The sequence below is a fragment of the Stegostoma tigrinum genome, chromosome 4 (assembly GCF_030684315.1).
Source record: "Stegostoma tigrinum isolate sSteTig4 chromosome 4, sSteTig4.hap1, whole genome shotgun sequence".
Classification (NCBI taxonomy): Eukaryota; Metazoa; Chordata; class Chondrichthyes; order Orectolobiformes; family Stegostomatidae; genus Stegostoma; species Stegostoma tigrinum.
The window spans coordinates 39,190,013-39,208,516 of NC_081357.1; the positions used below are offsets into that span (position 1 = coordinate 39,190,013).

An 18,504-nucleotide genomic window follows, 5' to 3' on the forward strand; every position below is an offset into this window, starting at 1 on the left:
CTCTAATTGGCTTTGGGAATGCGGTGGCAGGTCACCTTCTCACAGTACAGCCATTCACGTGGTGCAGATACACCCTCAGTACTTCAAATGGTTTGATGTAGATGAGTGTGGAGCTGGATGAACACAGCAGGCCAAGCAGCATCTCAGGAGCACAAAAGCTGACGTTTCGGCCCTAGACCCTTCATCAGAGAGGTCTCTGCTCTCTGATGAAGGGTCTAGGTCCGAAATGTCAGCTTTTGTGCTCCTGAGATGCTGCTTGGCCTGCTGTGTTCATCCAGCTCCACACTTTGTTATCTTGGATTCTCCAGCATCTGCAGTTCCCATTATCACTGATGTAGATGAGTGCCTTGCTAGACAATTTCAGAGAATGGTTAACTCTGTGTCTGGCGCTACAAGTAGTTCAGGCTGACTAAGGATAGCAGGTTTATTCCCATGAAGGACATAGTTGAAATGGATAGATCTTTGTAACAATCTGTTCAATGGTCTTGTTTATTTACCAGAGGAAAATAGAATATAAGCACAGGAGTAGGCCATTCATCCCTGCTCCAGCATCCAATATTATCGTGGATGATCATCCAGCTCAATGCCCTATTCTCATCCCCCGTTTCATTCAATACCTTTTGAACCCTTTAGCCTTAAGAACTGTATCTACATCTTTCTTGAAAACATGCAAGAATTTTGGCTTCAACCACCTTCTGTGGCAGAGCATTCCACAGTCTCAAAGTTTCTGGGTGGCGAAATTTCTGCTGCTATCAATCTAGCTATTCTCATTTTTCCCACCTGTACTATGACCAACTGTAAGTAGTAATTTTTTTTGCCTTTCCTTTTCCTTTATTTCTGTATTTTGTACCTGAGATCTGTACAAGGTACTTTGTACTAAGATAGTACCATTTGGGGTGACATTGTAAACTTTTCACTTTACTCCTGTACTTGAATACATGTAACAATAAAGGATACTCTATTCTATTCATTTCTAAATAGCCTACCCCATATCATTAAACGGTGACACCTGATTCTGGACTCTTCAGTCAGTGGGATTGCCCTGACGGCATCTGTGAAGAGAAACCAGAGTTAACATTTCAGGTCCGGTTACCCTTAATTAATCCCAATTGTTATGACTGAGTGGTGCATCATCAGGGCCCAGTATCAGTTGTTGCTGAGTGCCAGGACACAGTTATATCTCACTAAAAGACTAGACATCCAGGACTGCTTGAATCATGCATTTGTTAGAAATCACAGAGCTAAACAAAGCTTCATTATAGTATGAGACAACAAGGTGTAGAGCTGGATGAATACAGCAGGCCAAACAGCATCAGAGGAGCAGATGCTGCTTGGCCTGCTGTGTTCATCCAGCTCTACACCTTGTTGTCTCAGATTCTCCAGCATCAGCACTTCCTACTCTCTTTACACTATAGTATGTCCCACAATCGAGCTGAAAAGGACCATATTAAGGGAGAACATCTTCCAGAACATGGTCATTGCTACAGGATTATTAGTTTAAATACTGGAAGGCTTGTGTAAAAATGCTTTAGCTCACAATGTTATCATCTAGTATAATTTGAAGGAATACCTGAGACCTAATGGAATGAGAGTACAAGTAATGAATGTATTAATTAATAAATGGTTAATTGGATCAAAATTGGTTGAATAAATGTAGACAGTTATTAATAGAGGCAGGTAGGTGTTTTATGGAGTATGGTTAAATGAAAGAAAGGTCTCACAAAATCTACGGATTTGGACTTTGTTCAGATACAGTTATCTTCTGGTATAGAGTAACAGTGGCAGAAAATTGACAAGTCAAAATGTAAAGTTTCGAGGTATGACTATTTATTCCTGTTTACTGAAAATTACCTTATGACAAGTGGGAAGATAATGTGGACCTGGGCTAGTTCGTGCCTAAGAGGAAACAAGGTATGGCTAGCGCACTTTGATTACCAAAGAAAAGCAGGATAAGAAGCAAAATCTTTTATTTGGAATCGGAGCCTGAAGATTTGAACACAGATGAATGTTTGAACACTTAAAATTTATCAAAAAGGTGAATTATCTACTCTTAATGAGGCTGAAGTGTACTTAATGGAATTTATTATATTTTATGCAGGATGCAGACATTTAATTGGGAATTTCCCCATAATATTCTAGCATTTAAGTTAATGGGTTGTGCCAGGGTATCAAGTATGGGCAGTCTTCTAGTTCTGATGGGAGTTAAATACATAGATATACATATATTGCTGGAACAAATAATAGAAGAAAAATAGTATAGAATAAAATAAATATTCTTAGGAATGCATTCTTTTCCAACGCTGCACAAAATGGCATTTGGCAATGCACCAGAAAATGTCGGACACAATGGTAACACATCGGTGAGACCATCTAATGGAGGTAACAATACAAAAAGAGAACTGTAACTAATGGAGATGAGGACAGAAATGTTACCAATAAGTTTGAAAAGCAAACAGAATTTGGGTTTACAAAGAGAGAATGAACCCCTGGAACAGCCAGGGTGTAATCAGTTGATTTTTCAACTCCCCAATGAACTGCCCTATACTGTATAATGAAGTATTTAAAACTAACCATGAAGTCAAAGGTTCAGAGGAAGAAGATAGAAACATAGCTCAGAGGCATCTTTGTATTGATCACAAGAAGTTTCAGCCCAGTGCTGAATGTGTTGGTGACAGAATTTCAAGTGTGCAGTTTTAGAGAGTGAATGCACAACTATAGCCTGTGGAAATTACTGTCTAGTGTAATTGAGAATCAGGACAAAGTTAAGGAATTTGAAAGTCTTACAGGTTTCAGATTTCGGATGATAATACTCTAAACTTTTTGAAAAAAGTGGTCTTCTTTATAAAATAGTTGGAATCAATCATTTCACCACCGTTGATATAATGTATAATAAAATGTCATTGTTATTAAATAGACAATAGACAATAGGTGCTGGAGTAGGCCATTTGGCCCTTCGAGCCAGCACCACCATTCATTATGATCATGGATGATCATCCACAATCAGTATCCTGTTCCTGCCTTATCCCCATAACCCTTGATTCCACTATCTTGAAGAGCTCTATCTAGCTCTTTCTTGAAACTATCCAGAGACTTGGCCTCCACTGCCTTCTGGGGCAGAGCATTCCATATATCCACCACTCACTGGGTAAAGAAACTTTTCCTCAACTCTGTTCTAAATGGCCTACCCCTTATTTTTAAACTGTGTCCTCTGATTCTGGACTCCCCCATCAGCGGAAACATGTTTCCTGCCTCCACAGTGTCCAATCCTTTAATTATCTTATACGTCTGAATCAGATCCCCTCTCATCCTCCTAAACTCAAGTGTATACAAGCCCAGTCGCTCCAATCTTTCAACATATGATAGTCCTGCCATTCCAGGAATTGACCTCGTGAACCTACGCTGCACTCCCTCAATAGCCAGAATGTCCTTCCTCAAATTTGGAGACCAAAACTGCACACAATACTCCAGGTGCGGTCTCACCAGGGCCCTGTACAGCTGCAGAAGGACCTCTTTGCTCCTATAATCAATTCCTCTTGTTATGAAGGCCAGCATGCTATTAGCTTTCTTCACTGCCTGTTGTACCTGCATGCTTGCTTTCATTGACTGGTGTACAAGAACACCCAGATCTCGTTGCGCTTCTCCTTTACCTAACTTGACTCCATTTAGATAGTAATCTACCTTTCTGTTCTTGCCACCAAAGTGGATAACCACACATTTATCCACATTAAACTGCATCTGCCATGCATCCGTCCACTCACCTAGCCTGTCCAAGTCACCCTGTATTCTCATAACATCTTCCTCACATTTCACACTGCCACCCAGCTTTGAGTCATAGGCCATCAATGAAGAAAGCACAGATAAAACTGTATACAAAAAATGACTAAGCTATTGTATTTGGAAAGTATGTACATTTGAAAGCTCCACTATAGAAATTGTAAAAGTATTGTTGACATTAGAGAGTAAAATTTGAGAAAACAAATGTATTTGTGTTAGAGTTACACAGGCAATTTGCCTGTGTGTACTTCTAAAGGTTAAAAGTTTCAGTAAAAGATGCAGGTATATGGGATGGAGAGTACAATAAATATATTGAAGAAATACATGAATGATGTGAAATTTGCAAATAAAAGGGACACCATCACAGCCTATACTAAGTCTGCTATTAGCAAGAGATTGAGATATAGACTAGGGACTTAAATGTACTTGATAATGATAAATAATATAATTTTACATTTTATAGATTTGACGAGATGTCATCAGTCATCAATAATCCATAGGAAAATAATAAAAGTAAGGAACCGTGCAGTAACAGATATTCTGGTTCATAAATTTTTAGCAGATCAGCCAAACTGTATATTATCATCTGTACTAGCATGGGCTAAGAGGAGGATATAGTTCATGTTAGTTTTTGGTAGGAATCCTCAAGTTGCATCAATAGTAAGTGATCAATTTCCATCTTCAGAATGGGATGCAATTAGTACTATTTTTACATAGCATTTGAATGCACTGCAGTATGGCAGAAAGACGTTCAGTGAAGTCAAAGTATCAAAGAGTTAATAGAGCCTTCCAATTTAAAGTAAGGCCATTAGAAACAATTTTCAATCAGGATATAAAAGAGAGAGGAGCTTAAAAATGTAAGGCCAAGGAAGGGTATTAGAAAAGACAGAAAATAATACTTGTACACCATGTTCGTGTATGCAGTGTTGCTTGTTATCGATTATACATATGCAGATTCTGAAGAAATTATAGGAAGTTACAAGAAGTCAAGTATCTCTCAAAACAAAATGTTGCACACCCCCATGAGGATTAACCCGCTATAAATCACAGTTTGTCTGATCACGGTCAGATCCCTTGTGGTGGTCAAATGATTGTGTTGGTTCCAAAGGATAACTGTCAAAACAAAAAGTCTCATATTTACCAGAATGGGCTAGTCAATGGAGAATTGCAACCATTATATCTAGAACAGGAAAGGCCACTGGAAATGTTAAAGTTGGTTGAATGAACAGGGTAAAATGCTGAAATTTAGACCCATAACGTAGAAAAGTTTAAGGCAATAAGTTCAATTAGTGGGTTTGGGAGGGAACATGCTCCTAGAAAGAAATCATAAATCCAGATAGGTTCCAAATAGTCAAAGGAAATAAGAGGGAATCAGCCCTAATAACCCTCCTGCAGGTCACTATATCAGAGCCCTCAGAAAGATTTTTTTAAAAAAAGCAAATCAGCCAGGGATTATGTGATTCACTGGCTGGGTCAATATTTGTTCACCAATTGCCCTTGAGAAGGCAGTGATGATGTCTTCTTGAACCGTTGCAGACCATTTGGTGCAGGTAGGCCCATAATGCTGTTAGGGAGGGAGTCCAAAACCTTAACCTGGCGAAACTGAAGGAATGGCATTATATTTCCAAGTCAGGATGGTGAATGGCTTGGAGAGGAACTTGCAGGTGGCGGTGTTCCCATGTACCTGCTGCCCTCGTCCTTCTCAATGAAAGTGGTTGTCTTTTTAAAGGTGTGGTATTAGGAGCCTTGGTGAATTTCAGCAATGCAAAGTACCATCTGCTAGTTGGTACATATTGCTAATACTGAGCATCAGTGGTGTTGGGAGTGGACGTTTGTGAATGTGGATCCAATGAAACTTTGTTAGGTATGGTGTTGAACTTCTTGAGTGTTCTGAAATGCACTCATTCCAGGCAAGTGAGGAGTGTTAGAGAAAGAAGTCAAAGAGCAGCCTCAAGTTCTGTATCAGAAGTACAATCGATCTTTATTCGAGCTTTTTAACCACACATGCAAGAGAGGCCAGAGACCACTTAATTCGAGGTCAGATCAGAAGAGACGCCAATGGCGCTCTGATTTCCCCACTGGGATACAGCATTTTTATACATTTCATGTTACAATAATTATATGCAGCATTGACATGGCTCATTCCCCCTTAATCTATGCATCCAATCTTGTGAAACACCTAATCAATGATGAACGTCCCAATCGGCAGCCCCAGGTTCCCCATGGTCTCATGACGTTTACCAGATATTGTACTTGTCACGCCTTGAGATCTTATAATGCGTCCCATTAACTCACATTCCAAAGTTAAAGGTTATACACTTTTTCAGACATTTCGCAAACCAGTTTATCTCTAAGGGCCGTTCGAATTCTGTTATTCATTTTATTCCCAGCTATCTCTATCTTTCTGTTACTCACCTTACATTTCCCACTGTCCTAATCACAGGAGATACGAATAGAAGTTAGTTCTTACTAATTGCTGTAAGATTCATAATATCAGTTCTGCTATAAAATTAGTTATATGTAAAGTTTTATGTTTACACCTACTGTTAATGTTCTTTAGCTAACTAGTCGTGAGCAGTTTCGGTCCCAATTGACCTTGGAGGCTCAGATGGACATTGGTCCTGTATCTTGCAGCTGCATTATAACTCAGTCTAGTCCCATACTGTCTTCTGAGATGAAATTTACTGTCCTTACTCTGACTAACTCTTTTTACCTAATAAGACAACATCCTTTTCATTGATAAGACTGAAACTCACCAATTTAAGAGCTCAATGAACTTATCTGATCTCTGAGATTTTTACAAGCCATAACCCCACCCTTAGCCTCTGTCTCTGTAATTGTGGGATTCTACTTTTCCCTTCAATGCTTGTACAAACTTCAGGCTGTCTGTTCTTAGATATTTCTTATCAAACTGTCTCTTACAGTCCTCCACAGCTGCTGATTGTGCACTACTCCCTGTATTTTAATTTGTATGATTCTTTGTTCAAAATAGACCCTGTTACCTTGGGTTACCCCCTACTCAATGCTATCATCACTCTAACTTATGACCTCACAAAAGTGCTGAAGCAAGCATGCTAATTCTGTTACTGCAGCCATATCTATACCACACTGATCAAGGGCTACTTCAACAACAGAGAGCATTCCAACACACCCCTGACTTGTGCTTTCGCAGACTGTGGGGAGTCCACTGAGAATTGCTCATGATTTTAATGGTGCTAACCACACTCACCAGGCATGGAAAAGAGAAATTGGAGACAATGCACAATTTAGGACATTGCATTTCAAAACCTGAGAGGAGACCTTTTTTTTAAAATTTTGCTCTTTTCTAAAGTATCCAGCGAGAGATTTAGTTGCTTCAATGTTAGCAGCTTAAACCAAACGTAAATACTGCGCTCTCCTCTTTCAAAGGAGCAAAAATAAATGTCTAAAAATAAATTGTAATGTTAGTATCTACCATGACGATCCACCATTACATCCATCAATCATGGAAGGTTTATAAAGTGACACTCGACACAAGCAAGGCTGGACTATAGAGACAGGCAGCAATGGGCTGTGTGAGTCCACAATGAGCTGAGGCCAAGCATTCTCCCACAGATAGACACACCCTATATCATAGCAGTTACATTATTGAATGCCTGGTTAGTGTCGTCTGAATCAGCTGTTTGCCTGAACTTGGAGGGTCTGGAATGATAACGAAACGAAGGACGTAGCACAGCAACTAAAGGCCATTTCTCACTTCTGGAGATATATGAAATCTTTACCAGGCTCTGTCGAAAGGTTGGATTTTCACTGCCAGACCAAGTGCACAAAGGCAGAAAGTTCTGTAAGCCTGTGCCCGGAGTCAGACTTTCAATGATGGATGGTTGTGCTCTTTGTGAGGCCGGCTATCTGACCACAAAATGACAGTGGAGTTTGTGGGCTGGGCACCAGGCTGAACTCAGTGTGTCACGTCTACACTACAATAAAGAATAAAACCAAGAACAAACCTCTAACTCTCAGCTCACGCACCTCCTAAACCCAGTCCTTCCAACACATGTCACCTCAGATGTTCCATGCCCAATGCATGCCTGTTCATCCCTTTTGCACCTTATACACTCCTGCCACCCTGTATCTCTTTATCTATCCAGTTGTCTATATGCCTATCCATATAATCTCTTGTGCCACCCTATACCCTTTTAAACCACTCTCATGTTCCCTCATATGTTCTATGTCAACCTGTGCCCCAATCAACCTGTGCTCCTTATAATCCCTGTAATTTCAGCACATGCCTAACCAATTCACACCCTGTCACCTCCCCTGTCCCGGCCAACTAACCTAACATATGCAATGGGTAAAATTCAGGAAGCATGTTGACTAAAAATAAAGTTATGTGCTTATCAATGATATTGTTCTTATAAAAAAAAGCAATACATTTAAATTATTCCTCACAAAAACAAATATATCACTTAAATATATCATCTCTTATGTAAGCAAATATTTATATAGCAGTTAGAATTATCCATCAAGATGTTCACATGACAGCCCCAAATATGAAAATGACAGACTGGGAAAACAGCCATGCAGCCCAATTCCTGTAATGACTTGCACCAAAATGTATATTAAAATACCAAGTAGCTTTTTTTTAACTCTACATATTTTGTAATCCTTTGACATGTTTAACAGTTCTTTGGCAGCTGGACAGTTCCAATCACCTAATGCACTTCTTTCTCACAAGCATGTGTACTTTTAACAGCTCCAAATGGTTCAGTACCTTTCTGAAACAGTGTCTTACCTTCACCAAAGGTGTCCCAGGACCAGGTGCAGAGAACTACCTTAGCTCTCCAAGAGGGTATACAGTCAAACCAAGTGAGTCCACAAGGTTCTGCTCCATACGCACCTGGTCTAATCTGTACGCCTTGGACGTCAGGAATTTACATCAGCAAACTCATGTAGGAGAGTAGGTAGCTGATAATTCAAATGGCCAGCTGTCTCCACAAACCATGCATTTGAAAATCCTGAGCAGACTCCATTTGTGCCCTACAAAATGCAAAATGTTTTGTTGAAGGACAGAACTTAAGATTCCTGAGAATTCTGGCTCTCCTGTATGATGAAAACCTGGGCTCAAGAGTATATTCCAATCCATTAGAACTTGCTATCATCAATGATCTGAGCAATTGACTTCCCACGTACAGTACAAATGGCAAAACATTTTTTTTCCCCTTTTTCTCATTTCTGTTTGCCTGGGCTGAATTTGACCAGAGCTCCTCTGTGTAAATTTAGGTGAGTTTCATGCAGGATTTCCCTCTGGGAGCCCTAATGTGTTTTCTAACATAATTCTCCCAAACTCACTTCATTACTTGTGTACCATGTCCCTCTGATGCCCCAATTATTGTGCAACTGGTCAAGTGCTGCCAATCCGCAGCTGCCCGGCACAGTTCGTGTCAAGTGTCTCAGACATGTCGGACAGAGGGGAATTGGTTCCCCACCTAGCCAACAGGGGCCTGGAGGACCTGATGAACAGCAGAGTATGCACAATTACTGCCCATGGACCATGCCCTGAGATGGTGGTTCCCGCTGCCCAAGATGGAGGGCCAGGGAAGCAAGCAGAGAGCTGAAGCCACCAGGTTATCCCACTCTGACTTTCATTTCAGGAATTGTCGCACTCCAGTTTCTGTCTGACAGTTGGGAGAATGAGAAACTGCCTACCAGTTGGGCAAGTTTACATAATACTTGCATATATACGTTAGCATGTGCATATATATGCAAATATGCTGCTTATCAGCTAGTAGCAAGAATCTCTGTTTGTTGTTTAACACCTGGTTGGAAAATAGAATGTTTTACTCTTGACATTGAGAAATTACTCACTGCCAATCTCACACAATTCAGCAACCCTTCTCCCCAGTGTCCAAGTTGTTCAATGGCTTTAAAAATTCAGACCAATGCCAAATTTTGCTGGGTAAAAGTCCCACAAGATATCTTCAGGCATTTTATTACCTCAAAAGCACTATATAAATACAAGTGACAAAGGCAAAGTTGCTGGAAAAGCTCAGTAGGTCTGGAAGAACTGAGAAGGGTCACCGGACCCAAAACGTTAACTCGGTTTTCTCCTTCACTGATGCTGCCAGACCTGCTGAGCTTTTCCAGCAACTTTGTTTTTGTTCCTGATTTACAGCATCTGCAGTTCTTTTAGTTTTTATAAATACAAGTGATTTTGTTAACTGTGTTGAAAATCCTGTTAGCATTATAATTTCAGTGTTTGTATTACTTTGTATTTATTTATTTGCATTGCTGTATCTTGTTGGATATCTGTAAAGCAATATCTCAGTCTAGAACGATGCACCTCATTTGCAATGCAATAATCAAAGAAATGTTACCTCTCTTGCTTTTTTTTTAAGAGGCTGCATTTGACCTATTTGTGACTCTTTTACAACGGGAAACAACATGCAGAGCATGAATCCAACACGTAATATTTAGAAAGGCAAGAATTGATCAGGGATAATCACTGTAGCTTTGTGAGTGGGAAATTGTGCCTCACTAACTTGGTTGAGTTTTTTGAAGAAGTGACAAAAAAGACTGATGAAGGCAGAGCAGTGGACGTTGTCTGTATGGACTTCAGCAAGATGTCAGCAAGGTTCTGCATGGTAAACTGGTCAGCAAGGTTAGATTACATGGAATCCAGGGAGTGCTAGCAAATCGGATACAAAATTAGGTTGAAGGTAGGAGACAGATGATGTGGTGGAGGGTTGCTTTTTGAATGGCACTGGGCTGCTGCTTTTTGTCATTTTATATAAATGATTTGGATGTGAATATAGGCGGTATGGTGAGTACTTTTATAGATAACACCAAACTTGGAGGTGTAGTGGACAACAAAGAAAGTTACCTCACAGTACAACAGAACTTGATCAGATGGGCCAATGGGCTAAAGATTGGCAAGTGGAGTTAAATTTAGATACATGTGAGGTGCTGCATTTTGGAAAGGCAAATCGGGTTGGGACTAATACACTTAATGTTAAGGTTCTGGGGAATATTGCAGAACAAAAAGATCTTGGAAGTGCAGGTTCACAGTTCTTTGAAAGTTGAGTCGCAGGTCAATAGGACAGTGAAGAAGGTGTTTGGTATGCTTGCCTTTATTGGTCAGTACATTGAGGATAGTAGTTGGGAGATCATGTTACAGCTGTACAGGACACTGGTTAGGCCGCTTTTGGAATACTGTGTTCAATTTTGTCGCACTGTTATAGGAAACAATATGAAATTTAAAAGAATTCAGAAAAGATTTACAAGGATGTTGCTGGGATTCGAGGGTTTGAACTACAGGGAGAGGCAAAATAGGCAGTGGGGCTGTTTTCCCTGACCGTCAGAGGCTGAGGGGTCACGTCATAGAGGTTTATAATATCATGAGGGACATGGATAGGGTAAATAGCCAAGGTCTTTTCCCCGGGGTGGGGGAGTCCAAAACTAGAGGGCATGGGTTTAAGGTGAAAGATTTAAGAGGGACCCAATGGGCAACTTTTTCACACAGAGGGTGGCATGTGTATGGAATGAGCTGCCTGAGGAAATTTTGGAGCCTGGTAAAATTAAAACATTTAAACATTTATAAGGCATCTGGATGGGTGTACGAATAGGAAGGGTTTAGGATCAAATGCTGGTAAATGGGACGAGATTAATTTAGGGTATCTGGTCAGCATGGATGAGTTGGACCAAGGAGCCTGTTTCCGTGCTGTATATCGCTATAGAACATGGAGAACATAGAACATTACAGCACAGTACAGGCCCTTCGGCCCTCGATGTTGTGCCGACCTGTCATACCAATCTCAAGCCCATCTAACCTACACTATTCCACGTACGTCCATATGCTTATCCAATGACGACTTAAATGTACCTAAAGTTGGTGAATCTACTACCGTTGCAGGCAAAGCGTTCCATTTCCTTACTACTCTCTGAGTAAAGAAACTACCTCTAACATCTGTCCTATATCTTTCACCCCTCAATTTAAAGCTATGCTCCCTCGTACTCACCGTCACCATCCTAGGAAAAGGGCTCTCCCTATCTACCCTATCTAGCCCCCTGATTATTTTATATGTTTCAATTAAGTCACCTTTCAACCTTCTTCTCTCTAATGAAAACAGCCTCAAGTCCCTCAGCCTTTCCTCGTAAGACCTTCCCTCCATACCAGGCAACATCCTAGTAAATCTCCTCTGCACCCTTTCCAAAGCTTCCACATCTTTCTTATAATGCGGTGACCAGAACTATTATGCAATACTCCAAGTGCAGCCGCACCAGAATTTTGTACAGTTTCACCATAACCTCTTGGTTCCTGAACTCGATCCCTCTATTAATAAAAGCTACAGCACTGTATGCCTTCTTAACAGCCCTGTCAACCTGGGTGGCAACTTTCAAGGATCTGCGTACATGGACGCCGAGATCTCTCTGCTCATGCTCATCTACACTACTAAGAATCTTACCATTAGTCCTGTACTTTGCCTTCTGGTTACTCCTACCAATGTGCATCACCTCACACTTGTCCGCATTAAACTCCATTTGCCACCCCTCAGCCCAGCTCTGCAGCTTATCTATGTCTCTCTGCAACCCACAGCATCCTTCGTCACTATCCACAACTCCACTGACCTTAGTGTCATCTGCAAATTTACTAACCCATCCTTCTACGCCCTCATCTAGGTCGTTTATAAAAATGACAAACAGCAGTGGACCCAACACCGACCCTTGCGGTACACCACTAGTAACTGGTCTCCAGGATGAAGATTTCCCATCAACTACCACCCTCTGTCTTCTTTCAGCAAGCCAATTTCCAATCCAAACTGCTATGTCTCCCACAATTCCATTCCTCCGCATTTTGTACAATAGCCTATTGTGGGGAACCTTATCGAACGCCTTGCTGAAATCCATATACACCACATCAACCGGTTTACTCTCATCTACCTGTTTGGTCACCTTCTCAAAGAACTCAATAAGGTTTGTGAAGCACAATCTTCCCTTCACAAAACTGTGCTGACTATCCCTAATCAATTTATTCTTTTCTAGATGATTATAAATCCTATCTCTTATAACCTTTTCCAACACTTTACCAACAACTGAGGTAAGGCTCACTGGTCTATAATTACCAGGGTTGTCTCTACTTCCCTTCTTGAACAGGGGAACCACATTTGCTATCCTACAGTCATCTGGCACTATTCCTGTAGACAATGACGAGTTAAAGATCAATGCCAAAGGCTCGGCAATCTCCTCCCTGGCTCCCCAGAGGGTCCGAGGATAAATCGCATCTGGCCCAGGGGACTTATCTATCTTCAGCATCTGAAGGATTTCTAATAACTCTTCCTTGTGAATCTCAATCCCACCTAGTCTAGTAGCCTGTATCTCAGTATTCTCCTCGACAACATTGTCATTTTCTAGAGTGAATACTGTTGAAAAATATTCATTTAGCACTTCCCCTATCTCATCTGACTCCACACACAACTTACCACTAGTATCCTTGATTGGGCCTAATCTTACTTTCATCATTCTTTTATTCCTTAAATACCTATAGAAAGCCTTAGGGTTTACCCTGATCCTATCCGCCAACAACTTCTCATGTCTCCTCATGGCTCTTCTCAGCTCTCTCTTTAGGTCTTTCCTAGCTACCTCGTAGCCCTCAAGTGCCCTAACTGAGCCTTCACATCTCATCCTAACATAAGCCTTCTTCTTCCTCTTGACCAGAGATTCCACCTCCTTTGTAAACCACGGCTCCCGCACTCTACAGCTTCCTCCCTGCCTGACAGGTACATACTTATCTAGGACACACAGGAGCTTTTCCTTGAATAAGCTCCACATTTCTAATGTGCCCATCCCCTGCAGTTTCCTTCCCCATCCTATGCTCCCTAAATCTTGCCTAATCTCATCGTAATTGCCTTTCCCCCAGCTATAACTCTTGCCCAGTGGTATACACCTATCCCTTTCCATCACTAAAGTAAACATAACAGAATTGTGATCACTATCACCAAAGTGCTCACCTACTTCCAAATCTAACACCTGGCCAGGCTCATTACCCAGTACCAAATCTAATGTGTCTTCTCCCCTTGTTGGCCTATCTACATACTGTGTCAGGAAGACCTCCTGCACACACTGGACAAAAACTGGCCCATCTATAGTGCTCGAACTACAGTGTTCCCAGTCAATATTTGGAATGTTGACGTCCCCCATGACAACTACCCTGTCTCTCTCACTCCTATCAAGAATCATCTTTGCTATCCTTTCCTCTACATCTCTGGAACTATTCGGAGGCCTACAGAAAACTCCCAACAGGGTGACCTCTCCTTTCCTATTTCTAACCTCAGCCTAAACTACCTCAGTTGACGAATTCCCAAACATCCTTTCTGCAACTGTAATACTGTCCTTGACCAACAATGCCACACCTCCGCCCCTTTTACCATCTTCTCTGTATTTACTGAAACATCTAAATCCCGGAACCTGCAACAACCATTCCTGTCCCTGCTCTATCCATGTCTCTGAAATGGCCACAACATCGAAGTCCCAGGTACCAACCCATGCTGCAAGTTCACCCATCTTATTCCGGACGCTCCTGGCATTGAAGTAGACATACTTCAAACCAACTTCTTGCTTGCCGGTGCCATCTTGCTTCCCTGAAACTTTATTTTGGACCACCCTACTCTCAACCTTTTCTATAGTCGAACTACAATTTTGGTGCCCATCCCCCTGCTGAATTAGTTTAAACCCACCCGAATAGCCTTAGCAAATTTCCCCCCCAGGATATCGGTACCCTCTGGTTCAGGTGAAGACCATCTTGCTTGTAGAGGTCCCACCTACCCCAGAAAGAGCCCCAATTACCCAAGAATCCAAAACCCTCCCTCCTGCACCATCCCTGTAGCCACGTGTTCAACTCCTCTCTCTCCCTATTCCTCGCCTCACTAGCATGTGGCACGGGCAAACCAGAGACAACAACTCTGTTCATCCTAGCTCTCAGCTTCCATCCTAGCTCCCTGAATTTCTGCCTTAAATCCCCATCTCTCTTCCTACCTATGTCATTGGTGCCAATGTGGACCACGACTTGGGGCTGCTCCCCCTCCCCCTTAAGGATCCCAAAAACACAATCAGAGACATCACGCACCCTGGCACCTGGGAGGCAACACACCAACCGTGAGTCCCTCTCGTCCCCACAGAACCTCCTATCTGTCCCCCTAACATTGGAGCCCCCAATGACTCTGCTCCTCTTCCCCCTTCCCTTCTGAGCAGCAGGGACAGACTCTGTGCCAGAGACTCTATGTGAGCAGTGTTCAAGCTAATCCATCATAATCCACTAATGTCATTCTGTTGTATTGAAAGCAATCGTTGACTTACTATGTTCATTGTTACACTTAGTACATCCATTTTTACTACCAGTGACTGTTTTTCACAATTACCCACTCATTCACTCTCCTTCATCCCCAGTGAGACAAACAGTCATCCAATTATACCTTTGCGCACACAACAAACATTGGATATGCTTCCATTGGGTATGCTTTTTATAATATCCGAAGCAATAAGTAATAAACCTCATCTGATAAAAGCTTCAAATAAGAAAATGTACTGTGGATGCTGGAGATCTGACATAAAAACAGGCAATGCTGGAAAAACTCAGCAGGTCTGGCAGCATCTGTGAGGAGAGAAACAGTTAATCTTTCAGGTTCAAAGCTACAACTTCACAAATAACTTAAAATATAGTTAATTTTCCTACAAATTGTGACTGTGGGAGCTTATTTACAATAGTCTTTACATTTTTGAAAACTGAAACAGCCTTTTTATTGTTGGTTCCTATCCAAATTGGTGAGTTCCCATTTCTGATAAAATTTTCAAGCAGTTTAATTTCAACCAGGTTGTTCTTCTTTATATTCTACAAAAGAGGAACAGAATTTTTGGATTTTTGATATGTCTCTTTTTTTAAAGCAGAAGTAATTGCATGACAGCATTGAGTTTAAACCGTTTCCCCATCCATATCGAAACTAACTAAACTTTAAGGGTTGTATTAGACTAAGCATAGTATGCAACACTCACATATAATCATTCTTCAAACTGCTAAGCACTAGGTTAAAGGAACGGTCAGTAAGTCAAAATTAGATTTTAAACAAGCCTTCTTTTTCGGAAGAATAATAAATACTCAAAAGCATTCCAGTTTCTCAAACCTATCTGCTAAATGTGTAAAAGCATGAGGAAAATAAATTCTGAAAGATCATTAAGTAAGATCTATTGGCATCAATCATAGGAGTATTTGCATTTTAGAATGCAACCTGCTAAATGTTTTTAATTGTGGAAAACCCCAATCAAAATGACCAAGAGTAAAATGAACAACAATTGATGAATTGAGAAGTATATGAAACAAATTTGTTTATTTTCTTCAAGACAAAGTCTGCCAGAGAATTACATTGTGCAGGCAGCAACTTGCATTCATATGGCGCCTTTAAATAGATAGAATAGTTACAAAGTACTTCACAGAAGCATAATCAAGTAAAATATTGAAATTACATTTGACTTTTCAAATATAAAATATTGGCATAAATCTACACATGTTCTATCAAGACAAGCATTGAGTCCACAACATTTGAAATAATGAACAGGAACAGTTTAAATACAATATCTTAATGATTGTAGTAATCCAAAGAGTATTTGAGTTTGAGTAGTAATTATTGAATAATCTAATAAATCCAGTAATTCCTTAGTTTGCAGCCGGAAAAACAATCATGAGATAAAAAGAAAAGAAATGCATCCTAAATCATAACTTACATCCAAAAAGCATAAATGGTATTGATGTAGATATCTGAACCTACACTGTTTGCTTGTTAAGCCTGTCAAACCAGATTTGGAGTGTTAACATACAAAGCTTTCATAGCACTAATCTCCTCACTGAAAATAGACTGCTCTTAATATACTTATTGATCCCGATCATACTACTCACCACTGTTTTGTTAGATCAGCTAAGTTCAACAATGAATTAAGCCATAGATTTAAATCAATAACAATGACTCTTTGATGATCCTTGTCCAAGTTGGCCTTTCAACTGGTCAAGTTCAAATAAAAACAGCCCTCACTACATTTCTCTATATGCTATTTTTACAATGGTACTAACCAACCAAATTTAAAAGCCTCATTAAAATGGAATTTGGGCGAAGCACATTAAGCATTCAGAAGTCACATTTCAGAAAATACCCATTGACTTATTTGTATCCTGGTTTACATAAAGAATTATGTCCTATTGTAAATGCTCCGTGATGCCCCGGGTTTGTTTCTCCTTCATCGTGACATCAATTGTCAATCTATAGTAAAAATGTGTGCACTTATTGTGAAAGTTTTCACAATTGAAAGATCATTTGATCCAAAAATCCATCAGTTCTGTCTTTTCTGCTTTCAGACAGTTGAGCACTGGGAAAGATGCAAAGGCCGAAGCATTCTGCAGGAGCCCAGCTATACAGTTAAATAGGGTAGTAGTGAGGGACCTGAAATATAGGGAAGTCTGGGATGGAGTTTATTGAGAGTTGCTTTTTGGAGCTAAGTATGTCGAGGGACAGAGCTTTTGGAGCAATTGGGAAAAGGATTTGGGAGCTCTTTGCAAGCGGGGAAGAGAGAGACTCGAAGTTGGGAGACCGACAAGTTGGCAAGATGCAGGTAATGATCAACAGAATGTAATTCCTGAGAACTGAGATTTACCCCATTAGAAACAGGTTGTGAAACCTCCGACAGTAACGTTTTTGACACACAAGAAGCCAGAACGTGACCCTGAGGGGCAAAGTGGAAAAAGAGAGAGAAACCTCTGGAGACCAGAGAATGTGATCACCTGGAGTAAAGTTTGTCACTGCTAGGAGCAGAGAGTCACCCCTGGGAACACGGTGTAACCCCTGTCAAATACAGTTTGTGACTCTCTGGAACCTGAGAGACTCTGGGAACAGAAGTGTAGCTATCAAGGGCAAGAAGTCACTGAAGAAAGGACGTGGTTATAGGGCAAGAAGGAGAGTTGCAATGTAACATGTAACATCAAGAAAAGAAAACAGGAGAGTGGAGAGGTGGTGGAATGGGGGCAGCTTTGAGATAATATACATTAGAAAGACTGAAAAGTTATCAAGGTAAAGCAACCCCAAACTATATTGGAAACTGAAATGCAGCCATATTGCTCAAGCATTTGCAAGGGACCACTTGGTTATTGTGAGGTGAAGACGATGAAAGATATTGGAAAATGGGAAGAATTAAATTCTGGGTAAGATACTGCATTTGTTTTTGAGTGCTTAATTCTAGTGTTTATTATTTGATCGATTTTTAAAAAAATTTTCTAAAGGGTGGGTCAGCTTCTCAAAGGAATTCAAAATATGCCTATGTTTCATTTTGTCATGAGCATCACAGGCAAAGTCAGCCTTTGTCACTCAGAGATAATGGGAACTGCAGATGCTGGAGAATCCAAGATAACAAAGTGTGAAGCTGGATGAACACAGCAGGCCAAGCAGCGTCTCAGGAGCAAGATGCTGCTTGGCCTGCTGTGTTCATCCAGCTTCACACTTTGTTATCTTTGTCACTCATTCCCACTTTCAGGGTTTTTAAAGATAATGAAATGTGAGGCTGGATGAACACAGCAGGCCCAGCAGCATCTCAGGAGCACAAAAGCTGATGTTTCGGGCCTAGACCCTCCCGAAACGTCAGAGGGTCTAGGCCGGAAACGTCAGCTTTTGTGCTCCTGAGATGCTGCTGGGCCTGCTGTGTTCATCCAGCCTCACATTTCAT

General features: G+C 40.9%; 1 protein-coding gene across 2 annotated transcripts in view; it reads right to left on the reverse strand.

The window, feature by feature from the left end:
* The window catches only part of ube3d (ubiquitin protein ligase E3D), a 179,176-nt gene extending 161,025 nt beyond the window's left edge, over nt 1–18,151 (reverse strand). The window contains exon 1 of one of the 2 annotated variants that reach the window (XM_059645730.1): nt 16,694–18,151. The gene's annotated coding sequence lies outside the window, so the exon portion shown is untranslated. The remainder of the gene's footprint in view (nt 1–16,693) is intronic. The other variant, XM_048530254.2, reaches the window with a different exon arrangement.
* Nucleotides 18,152–18,504: the final 353 nt, after the last annotated feature.